This window comes from Staurois parvus, unplaced genomic scaffold (assembly GCF_062004578.1).
Source record: "Staurois parvus isolate SC_StPar_1 unplaced genomic scaffold, SC_StPar_1.0 ptg000691l, whole genome shotgun sequence".
In the NCBI taxonomy this organism is placed as follows: Eukaryota; Metazoa; Chordata; class Amphibia; order Anura; family Ranidae; genus Staurois; species Staurois parvus.
Window position 1 is genome coordinate 1,052,501 of NW_028318487.1, and position 10,000 is coordinate 1,062,500.

Genomic DNA, 10,000 nt, shown 5'->3' on the forward strand with positions numbered 1-10,000 from the left:
TGGGGCTCTAGGAATCACTTAGCAACATGAAGGGGCTGTATTAACCCTGTGCACCTAGGACCTCTTGCAAATGAGCTTCCTAAAGCATGACCTTGGCACCAAGTCAAAATTTTCACATCTTGTCTAGCAAATCCACTGGAGCAAAGCGAGTATTGGAAAAGGTCAGAGGTCAACCTTAACCGGTGGCCTAGTCCGCATGCCACAAAGTTGAGCAAGAGCTGCGGCAGACCGCGTGGCCTAATGGATAAGGCGTCTGACTTCGGATCAGAAGATTGAGGGTTCAAGTCCCTTCGTGGTCGGTGTCTTTGTTGCTCTTCAATTCCACTGGCCCTTACTTGTGAAATTCTCACTCCATTTATTCTTGGCCCAAGCACAAGTGTCACATTTAACAGCATGGCCTGGCAAAGCTCTCACAACTCTCTGATCTTCATGAACCCTGCTCCAAAAAATTCAAGGAAGACTTTTTACTCAGAGTATAGTATCAAGTCAATGAAACTCCAGGGCTATTGATCTGGTCAGTTAAGTAGCACAGGGCTTTGTTAATCACTTTCAGCTGCTTTGGTGTTAATGAAATCAACAACAGGTGCACTGGACGGGCAACAATGAGATGACCCCCAAAAGAGAAATGGTTTTACAGGCGGAGGCCACTGACATACAGTTTTTTCCCTGCTCATCTTTTTATTTTTCAGAGCGTTTTTCACTAGTTTTGCATTTGGCTAGCGTCCGTGTCACTACTGGTAGCATGAGGCGATCCCTGGACCCTACAGAGGTTGCACAGGCAGTCTAACTCCTCCAGCATGGCACATCAATACATGCCATTGCCAGCAGGGTTGCTATGTCTCCCAGCATAGTCTCACGAGCGTGGAGGAGATTCCGGGAGACAGGCAGTTAATCTAGGAGAGCTGGACAGGGCCGTGGAAGGTCCTTAAGCCATCAGCAGGACCGGTATCTGCTTCTTTGTGCAAGGAGGAACAGGATGAGCACTGGCAGAGGCAGAGAAGATGATCTCCAGCATGTAAGTCCAGATATCCAGCATGCCACGTTTGTCCATTGAGATGTGATGTGCTTTAAAAGTGTTCCTTTCCTTGTTTTGAGCAGTGTTGTTTCTGTGGTAGCCCCGAAAAGCTGAGCGGTTGCAGTGGTTGTAGAGGAAAGTAAAGGTGATTGTCAGAAGTGGGATTTGAACCCACGCCTCCATTTGGAGACCAGAATACACACGCAATGTGAAGAGAGAACTCTTGAGTCTGGCGCCTTAGACCACTCGGCCATCCTGACAAGAGACACCGACTTCCCTGTCCTTCCTCTTGAAATGTCCTCTACACGTGGGGCTCTAGGAATCACTTAGCAACATGAAGGGGCTGTATTAACCCTGTGCACCTAGGACCTCTTGCAAATGACCTTCCTAAAGCATGACCTTGGCACCAAGTCAAACTTTTCACATCTTGTCTAGCAAATCCACTGGAGCAAAGCGAGTATTGGAAAAGGTCAGAGGTCAACCTTAACCGGTGGCCTAGTCCGCATGCCACAAAGTTGAGCAAGAGCTGCGGCAGACCGCGTGGCCTAATGGATAAGGCGTCTGACTTCGGATCAGAAGATTGAGGGTTCAAGTCCCTTCGTGGTCGGTGTCTTTGTTGCTCTTCAATTCCACTGGCCCTTACTTGTGAAATTCTCACTCCATTTATTCTTGGCCCAAGCACAAGTGTCACATTTAACAGCATGGCCTGGCAAAGCTCTCACAACTCTCTGATCTTCATGAACCCTGCTCCAAAAAATTCAAGGAAGACTTTTTACTCAGAGTATAGTATCAAGTCAATGAAACTCCAGGGCTATTGATCTGGTCAGTTAAGTAGCACAGGGCTTTGTTAATCACTTTCAGCTGCTTTGGTGTTAATGAAATCAACAACAGGTGCACTGGACGGGCAACAATGAGATGACCCCCAAAAGAGAAATGGTTTTACAGGCGGAGGCCACTGACATACAGTTTTTTCCCTGCTCATCTTTTTATTTTTCAGAGCGTTTTTCACTAGTTTTGCATTTGGCTAGCGTCCGTGTCACTACTGGTAGCATGAGGCGATCCCTGGACCCTACAGAGGTTGCACAGGCAGTCTAACTCCTCCAGCATGGCACATCAATACATGCCATTGCCAGCAGGGTTGCTATGTCTCCCAGCATAGTCTCACGAGCGTGGAGGAGATTCCGGGAGAAAGGCAGTTAATCTAGGAGAGCTGGACAGGGCCGTGGAAGGTCCTTAAGCCATCAGCAGGACCGGTATCTGCTTCTTTGTGCAAGGAGGAACAGGATGAGCACTGGCAGAGGCAGAGAAGATGATCTCCAGCATGCCACGTTTGTCCATTGAGATGTGACGTGCTTTAAAAGTGTTCCTTTCCTTGTTTTGAGCAGTGTTGTTTCTGTGGTAGCCCCGAAAAGCTGAGCGGTTGCGGTGGTTGTAGAGGAAAGTAAATGTGATTGTCAGAAGTGGGATTTGAACCCACGCCTCCATTTGGAGATCAGAACACACACGCAATGTGAAGAAGGGAACTCTTGAGTCTGGCGCCTTAGACCACTCGGCCATCCTGACAAGAGACACCGACTTTCCTGTCCTTCCTCTTGAAATGTTCTCTACACGTGGGGCTCTAGGAATCACTTAGCAACATGAAGGGGCTGTATTAACCCTGTGCACCTAGGACCTCTTGCAAATGACCTTCCTAAAGCATGACCTTGGCACCAAATCAAACTTTTCACATCTTGTCTAGCAAATCCACTGGAGCAAAGCGAGTATTGGAAAAGGTCAGAGGTCAACCTTAACCGGTGGCCTAGTCCGCATGCCACAAAGTTGAGCAAGAGCTGCGGCAGACCGCGTGGCCTTATGGATAAGGCGTCTGACTTCGGATCAGAAGATTGAGGGTTCAAGTCCCTTCGTGGTCGGTGTCTTTGTTGCTCTTCAATTCCACTGGCCCTTACTTGTGAAATTCTCACTCCATTTATTCTTGGCCCAAGCACAAGTGTCACATTTAACAGCATGGCCTGGCAAAGCTCTCACAACTCTCTGATCTTCATGAACCCTGCTCCAAAAAATTCAAGGAAGACTTTTTACTCAGAGTATAGTATCAAGTCAATGAAACTCCAGGGCTATTGATCTGGTCAGTTAAGTAGCACAGGGCTTTGTTAATCACTTTCAGCTGCTTTGGTGTTAATGAAATCAACAACAGGTGCACTGGACGGGCAACAATGAGATGACCCCCAAAAGAGAAATGGTTTTACAGGCGGAGGCCACTGACATACAGTTTTTTCTCTGCTCATCTTTTTATTTTTCAGAGCGTTTTTCACTAGTTTTGCATTTGGCTAGCGTCCGTGTCACTACTGGTAGCATGAGGCGATCCCTGGACCCTACAGAGGTTGCACAGGCAGTCTAACTCCTCCAGCATGGCACATCAATACATGCCATTGCCAGCAGGGTTGCTATGTCTCCCAGCATAGTCTCACGAGCGTGGAGGAGATTCCGGGAGACAGGCAGTTAATCTAGGAGAGCTGGACAGGGCCGTGGAAGGTCCTTAAGCCATCAGCAGGACCGGTATCTGCTTCTTTGTGCAAGGAGGAACAGGATGAGCACTGGCAGAGGCAGAGAAGATGATCTCCAGCATGTAAGTCCAGATATCCAGCATACCACGTTTGTCCATTGAGATGTGACGTGCTTTAAAAGTGTTCCTTTCCTTGTTTTGAGCAGTGTTGTTTCTGTGGTAGCCCCGAAAAGCTGAGCGGTTGAGGTGGTTGTAGAGGAAAGTAAATGTGATTGTCAGAAGTGGGATTTGAACCCACGCCTCCATTTGGAGACCAGAACACACACACAATGTGAAGAAGGGAACTCTTGAGTCTGGCGCCTTAGACCACTCGGCCATCCTGACAAGAGACACCGACTTCCCTGTCCTTCCTCTTGAAATGTTCTCTACACGTGGGGCTCTAGGAATCACTTAGCAACATGAAGGGGCTGTATTAACCCTGTGCACCTAGGACCTCTTGCAAATGACCTTCCTAAAGCATGACCTTGGCACCAAGTCAAACTTTTCACATCTTGTCTAGCAAATCCACTGGAGCAAAGCGAGTATTGGAAAAGGTCAGAGGTCAACCTTAACCGGTGGCCTAGTCCGCATGCCACAATGTTGAGCAAGAGCTGCGGCAGACCGCGTGGCCTAATGGATAAGGCGTCTGACTTCGGATCAGAAGATTGAGGGTTCAAGTCCCTTCGTGGTCGGTGTCTTTGTTGCTCTTCAATTCCACTGGCCCTTACTTGTGAAATTCTCACTCCATTTATTCTTGGCCCAAGCACAAGTGTCACATTTAACAGCATGGCCTGGCAAAGCTCTCACAACTCTCTGATCTTCATGAACCCTGCTCCAAAAAATTCAAGGAAGACTTTTTACTCAGAGTATAGTATCAAGTCAATGAAACTCCAGGGCTATTGATCTGGTCAGTTAAGTAGCACAGGGCTTTGTTAATCACTTTCAGCTGCTTTGGTGTTAATGAAATCAACAACAGGTGCACTGGACGGGCAACAATGAGATGACCCCCAAAAGAGAAATGGTTTTACAGGCGGAGGCCACTGACATACAGATTTTTCCCTGCTCATCTTTTTATTTTTCAGAGCGTTTTTCACTAGTTTTGCATTTGGCTAGCGTCCGTGTCACTACTGGTAGCATGAGGCGATCCCTGGACCCTACAGAGGTTGCACAGGCAGTCTAACTCCTCCAGCATGGCACATCAATACATGCCATTGCCAGCAGGGTTGCTATGTCTCCCAGCATAGTCTCACGAGCGTGGAGGAGATTCCGGGAGACAGGCAGTTAATCTAGGAGAGCTGGACAGGGCCGTGGAAGGTCCTTAAGCCATCAGCAGGACCGGTATCTGCTTCTTTGTGCAAGGAGGAACAGGATGAGCACTGACAGAGGCAGAGAAGATGATCTCCAGCATGTAAGTCCAGATATCCAGCATGCCACGTTTGTCCATTGAGATGTGACGTGCTTTAAAAGTGTTCCTTTCCTTGTTTTGAGCAGTGTTGTTTCTGTGGTAGCCCCAAAAAGCTGAGCGGTTGCGGTGGTTGTAGAGGAAAGTAAATGTGATTGTCAGAAGTGGGATTTGAACCCACGCCTCCATTTGGAGACCAGAACACACACGCAATGTGAAGAGGGAACTCTTGAGTCTGGCGCCTTAGACCACTCGGCCATCCTGACAAGAGACACCGACTTCCCTGTCCTTCCTCTTGAAATGTCCTCTACACGTGGGGCTCTAGGAATCACTTAGCAACATGAAGGGGCTGTATTAACCCTGTGCACCTAGGACCTCTTGCAAATGACCTTCCTAAAGCATGACCTTGGCACCAAGTCAAAATTTTCACATCTTGTCTAGCAAATCCACTGGAGCAAAGCGAGTATTGGAAAAGGTCAGAGGTCAACCTTAACCGGTGGCCTAGTCCGCATGCCACAAAGTTGAGCAAGAGCTGTGGCAGACCGCGTGGCCTAATGGATAAGGCGTCTGACTTCGGATCAGAAGATTGAGGGTTCAAGTCCCTTCGTGGTCGGTGTCTTTGTTGCTCTTCAATTCCACTGGCCCTTACTTGTGAAATTCTCACTCCATTTATTCTTGGCCCAAGCACAAGTGTCACATTTAACAGCATGGCCTGGCAAAGCTCTCACAACTCTCTGATCTTCATGAACCCTGCTCCAAAAAATTCAAGGAAGACTTTTTACTCAGAGTATAGTATCAAGTCAATGAAACTCCAGGGCTATTGATCTGGTCAGTTAAGTAGCACAGGGCTTTGTTAATCACTTTCAGCTGCTTTGGTGTTAATGAAATCAACAACAGGTGCACTGGACGGGCAACAATGAGATGACCCCCAAAAGAGAAATGGTTTTACAGGCGGAGGCCACTGACATACAGTTTTTTCCCTGCTCATCTTTTTATTTTTCAGAGCGTTTTTCACTAGTTTTGCATTTGGCTAGCGTCCGTGTCACTACTGGTAGCATGAGGCGATCCCTGGACCCTACAGAGGTTGCACAGGCAGTCTAACTCCTCCAGCATGGCACATCAATACATGCCATTGCCAGCAGGGTTGCTATGTCTCCCAGCATAGTCTCACGAGCGTGGAGGAGATTCCGGGAGACAGGCAGTTAATCTAGGAGAGCTGGACAGGGCCGTGGAAGGTCCTTAAGCCATCAGCAGGAGCGGTATCTGCTTCTTTGTGCAAGGAGGAACAGGATGAGCACTGGCAGAGGCAGAGAAGATGATCTCCAGCATGTAAGTCCAGATATCCAGCATGCCACGTTTGTCCATTGAGATGTGACGTGCTTTAAAAGTGTTCCTTTCCTTGTTTTGAGCAGTGTTGTTTCTGTGGTAGCCCCGAAAAGCTGAGCAGTTGCAGTGGTTGTAGAGGAAAGTAAATGTGATTGTCAGAAGTGGGATTTGAACCCACGCCTCCATTTGGAGACCAGAATACACACGCAATGTGAAGAGAGATCTCTTGAGTCTGGCGCCTTAGACCACTCGGCCATCCTGACAAGAGACACCGACTTCCCTGTCCTTCCTCTTGAAATGTCCTCTACACGTGGGGCTCTAGGAATCACTTAGCAACATGAAGGGGCTGTATTAACCCTGTGCACCTAGGACCTCTTGCAAATGACCTTCCTAAAGCATGACCTTGGCACCAAGTCAAACTTTTCACATCTTGTCTAGCAAATCCACTGGAGCAAAGCGAGTATTGGAAAAGGTCAGAGGTCAACCTTAACCGGTGGCCTAGTCCGCATGCCACAAAGTTGAGCAAGAGCTGCGGCAGACCGCATGGCCTAATGGATAAGGCGTCTGACTTCGGATCAGAAGATAGAGGGTTCAAGTCCCTTCGTGGTCGGTGTCTTTGTTGCTCTTCAATTCCACTGGCCCTTACTTGTTAAATTCTCACTCCATTTATTCTTGGCCCAAGCACAAGTGTCACATTTAACAGCATGGCCTGGCAAAGCTTTCACAACTCTCTGATCTTCATGAACCCTGCTCCAAAAAATTCAAGGAAGACTTTTTACTCAGAGTATAGTATCAAGTCAATGAAACTCCAGGGCTATTGATCTGGTCAGTTAAGTAGCACAGGGCTTTGTTAATCACTTTCAGCTGCTTTGGTGTTAATGAAATCAACAACAGGTGCACTGGACGGGCAACAATGAGATGACCCCCAAAAGAGAAATGGTTTTACAGGCGGAGGCCACTGACATACAGTTTTTTCCCTGCTCATCTTTTTATTTTTCAGAGCGTTTTTCACTAGTTTTGCATTTGGCTAGCGTCCGTGTCACTACTGGTAGCATGAGGCGATCCCTGGACCCTACAGAGGTTGCACAGGCAGTCTAACTCCTCCAGCATGGCACATCAATACATGCCATTGCCAGCAGGGTTGCTATGTCTCCCAGCATAGTCTCACGAGCGTGGAGGAGATTCCGGGAGACAGGCAGTTAATCTAGGAGAGCTGGACAGGGCCGTGGAAGGTCCTTAAGCCATCAGCAGGACCGGTATCTGCTTCTTTGTGCAAGGAGGAACAGGATGAGCACTGGCAGAGGCAGAGAAGATGATCTCCAGCATGCCACGTTTGTCCATTGAGATGTGACGTGCTTTAAAAGTGTTCCTTTCCTTGTTTTGAGCAGTGTTTTTTCTGTGGTAGCCCCGAAAAGCTGAGCGGTTGCGGTGGTTGTAGAGGAAAGTAAATGTGATTGTCAGAAGTGGGATTTGAACCCACGCCTCCATTTGGAGACCAGAACACACACGCAATGTGAAGAAGGGAACTCTTGAGTCTGGCGCCTTAGACCACTCGGCCATCCTGACAAGAGACACCGACTTTCCTGTCCTTCCTCTTGAAATGTTCTCTACACGTGGGGCTCTAGGAATCACTTAGCAACATGAAGGGGCTGTATTAACCCTGTGCACCTAGGACCTCTTGCAAATGACCTTCCTAAAGCATGACCTTGGCACCAAATCAAACTTTTCACATCTTGTCTAGCAAATCCACTGGAGCAAAGCGAGTATTGGAAAAGGTCAGAGGTCAACCTTAACCGGTGGCCTAGTCCGCATGCCACAAAGTTGAGCAAGAGCTGCGGCAGACCGCGTGGCCTAATGGATAAGGCGTCTGACTTCGGATCAGAAGATTGAGGGTTCAAGTCCCTTCGTGGTCGGTGTCTTTGTTGCTCTTCAATTCCACTGGCCCTTACTTGTGAAATTCTCACTCCATTTATTCTTGGCCCAAGCACAAGTGTCACATTTAACAGCATGGCCTGGCAAAGCTCTCACAACTCTCTGATCTTCATGAACCCTGCTCCAAAAAATTCAAGGAAGACTTTTTACTCAGAGTATAGTATCAAGTCAATGAAACTCCAGGGCTATTGATCTGGTCAGTTAAGTAGCACAGGGCTTTGTTAATCACTTTCAGCTGCTTTGGTGTTAATGAAATCAACAACAGGTGCACTGGACGGGCAACAATGAGATGACCCCCAAAAGAGAAATGGTTTTACAGGCGGAGGCCACTGACATACAGTTTTTTCTCTGCTCATCTTTTTATTTTTCAGAGCGTTTTTCACTAGTTTTGCATTTGGCTAGCGTCCGTGTCACTACTGGTAGCATGAGGCGATCCCTGGACCCTACAGAGGTTGCACAGGCAGTCTAACTCCTCCAGCATGGCACATCAATACATGCCATTGCCAGCAGGGTTGCTATGTCTCCCAGCATAGTCTCACGAGCGTGGAGGAGATTCCGGGAGACAGGCAGTTAATCTAGGAGAGCTGGACAGGGCCGTGGAAGGTCCTTAAGCCATCAGCAGGACCGGTATCTGCTTCTTTGTGCAAGGAGGAACAGGATGAGCACTGGCAGAGGCAGAGAAGATGATCTCCAGCATGTAAGTCCAGATATCCAGCATACCACGTTTGTCCATTGAGATGTGACGTGCTTTAAAAGTGTTCCTTTCCATGTTTTGAGCAGTGTTGTTTCTGTGGTAGCCCCGAAAAGCTGAGCGGTTGCGGTGGTTGTAGAGGAAAGTAAATGTGATTGTCAGAAGTGGGATTTGAACCCACGCCTCCATTTGGAGACCAGAACACACACGCAATGTGAAGAAGGGAACTCTTGAGTCTGGCGCCTTAGACCACTCGGCCATCCTGACAAGAGACACCGACTTTCCTGTCCTTCCTCTTGAAATGTTCTCTACACGTGGGGCTCTAGGAATCACTTAGCAACATGAAGGGGCTGTATTAACCCTGTGCACCTAGGACCTCTTGCAAATGACCTTCCTAAAACATGACCTTAGCACCAAGTCAAACTTTTCACATCTTGTCTAGCAAATCCACTGGAGCAAAGCGAGTATTGGAAAAGGTCAGAGGTCAACCTTAACCGGTGGCCTAGTCCGCATGCCACAAAGTTGAGCAAGAGCTGCGGTAGACCACGTGGCCTAATGGATAAGGCGTCTGACTTCGGATCAGAAGATTGAGGGTTCAAGTCCCTTCGTGGTCGGTGTCTTTGTTGCTCTTCAATTCCACTGGCCCTTACTTGTGAAATTCTCACTCCATTTATTCTTGGCCCAAGCACAAGTGTCACATTTAACAGCATGGCCTGGCAAAGCTCTCACAACTCTCTGATCTTCATGAACCCTGCTCCAAAAAATTCAAGGAAGACTTTTTACTCAGAGTATAGTATCAAGTCAATGAAACTCCAGGGCTATTGATCTGGTCAGTTAAGTAGCACAGGGCTTTGTTAATCACTTTCAGCTGCTTTGGTGTTAATGAAATCAACAACAGGTGCACTGGACGGGCAACAATGAGATGACCCCCAAAAGAGAAATGGTTTTACAGACGGAGGCCACTGACATACAGTTTTTTCTCTGCTCATCTTTTTATTTTTCAGAGCGTTTTTCACTAGTTTTGCATTTGGCTAGCGTCCGTGTCACTACTGGTAGCATGAGGCGATCCCTGGACCCTACAGAGGTTGCACA

General features: G+C 47.9%; 13 non-coding genes across 13 annotated transcripts; 6 read left to right on the forward strand and 7 right to left on the reverse strand.

Annotated features, from left to right (window-relative positions):
- The first annotated feature begins 226 nt into the window (after positions 1-226).
- TRNAR-UCG (transfer RNA arginine (anticodon UCG)) lies at positions 227-299 on the forward strand. Its single transcript has one exon. It is a non-coding gene; the product is annotated as a tRNA-Arg (tRNA).
- Positions 300-1,165: 866 nt separating this feature from the next.
- TRNAL-CAA (transfer RNA leucine (anticodon CAA)) lies at positions 1,166-1,275 on the reverse strand. The gene is made up of 2 exons: positions 1,238-1,275; positions 1,166-1,211 (listed from the first exon to the last, which is right to left on the reverse strand). It is a non-coding gene; the product is annotated as a tRNA-Leu (tRNA).
- Positions 1,276-1,549: 274 nt separating this feature from the next.
- TRNAR-UCG (transfer RNA arginine (anticodon UCG)) lies at positions 1,550-1,622 on the forward strand. The gene has a single exon. It is a non-coding gene; the product is annotated as a tRNA-Arg (tRNA).
- Positions 1,623-2,467: 845 nt separating this feature from the next.
- On the reverse strand, positions 2,468-2,578 carry TRNAL-CAA (transfer RNA leucine (anticodon CAA)). Its single transcript has 2 exons — positions 2,541-2,578; positions 2,468-2,513 (listed from the first exon to the last, which is right to left on the reverse strand). It is a non-coding gene; the product is annotated as a tRNA-Leu (tRNA).
- Positions 2,579-3,791: 1,213 nt separating this feature from the next.
- Positions 3,792-3,902, reverse strand: TRNAL-CAA (transfer RNA leucine (anticodon CAA)). The gene is made up of 2 exons: positions 3,865-3,902; positions 3,792-3,837 (listed from the first exon to the last, which is right to left on the reverse strand). It is a non-coding gene; the product is annotated as a tRNA-Leu (tRNA).
- Positions 3,903-4,176: 274 nt separating this feature from the next.
- Positions 4,177-4,249, forward strand: TRNAR-UCG (transfer RNA arginine (anticodon UCG)). The gene has a single exon. It is a non-coding gene; the product is annotated as a tRNA-Arg (tRNA).
- Positions 4,250-5,115: 866 nt separating this feature from the next.
- Positions 5,116-5,225, reverse strand: TRNAL-CAA (transfer RNA leucine (anticodon CAA)). Its single transcript has 2 exons — positions 5,188-5,225; positions 5,116-5,161 (listed from the first exon to the last, which is right to left on the reverse strand). It is a non-coding gene; the product is annotated as a tRNA-Leu (tRNA).
- Positions 5,226-5,499: 274 nt separating this feature from the next.
- Positions 5,500-5,572, forward strand: TRNAR-UCG (transfer RNA arginine (anticodon UCG)). The gene has a single exon. It is a non-coding gene; the product is annotated as a tRNA-Arg (tRNA).
- An 866-nt stretch (positions 5,573-6,438) lies between these two features.
- TRNAL-CAA (transfer RNA leucine (anticodon CAA)) lies at positions 6,439-6,548 on the reverse strand. Its single transcript has 2 exons — positions 6,511-6,548; positions 6,439-6,484 (listed from the first exon to the last, which is right to left on the reverse strand). It is a non-coding gene; the product is annotated as a tRNA-Leu (tRNA).
- Positions 6,549-7,740: 1,192 nt separating this feature from the next.
- On the reverse strand, positions 7,741-7,851 carry TRNAL-CAA (transfer RNA leucine (anticodon CAA)). The gene is made up of 2 exons: positions 7,814-7,851; positions 7,741-7,786 (listed from the first exon to the last, which is right to left on the reverse strand). It is a non-coding gene; the product is annotated as a tRNA-Leu (tRNA).
- Positions 7,852-8,125: 274 nt separating this feature from the next.
- On the forward strand, positions 8,126-8,198 carry TRNAR-UCG (transfer RNA arginine (anticodon UCG)). Its single transcript has one exon. It is a non-coding gene; the product is annotated as a tRNA-Arg (tRNA).
- An 866-nt stretch (positions 8,199-9,064) lies between these two features.
- Positions 9,065-9,175, reverse strand: TRNAL-CAA (transfer RNA leucine (anticodon CAA)). Its single transcript has 2 exons — positions 9,138-9,175; positions 9,065-9,110 (listed from the first exon to the last, which is right to left on the reverse strand). It is a non-coding gene; the product is annotated as a tRNA-Leu (tRNA).
- A 274-nt stretch (positions 9,176-9,449) lies between these two features.
- On the forward strand, positions 9,450-9,522 carry TRNAR-UCG (transfer RNA arginine (anticodon UCG)). Its single transcript has one exon. It is a non-coding gene; the product is annotated as a tRNA-Arg (tRNA).
- The last annotated feature ends 478 nt before the right edge of the window (positions 9,523-10,000 follow it).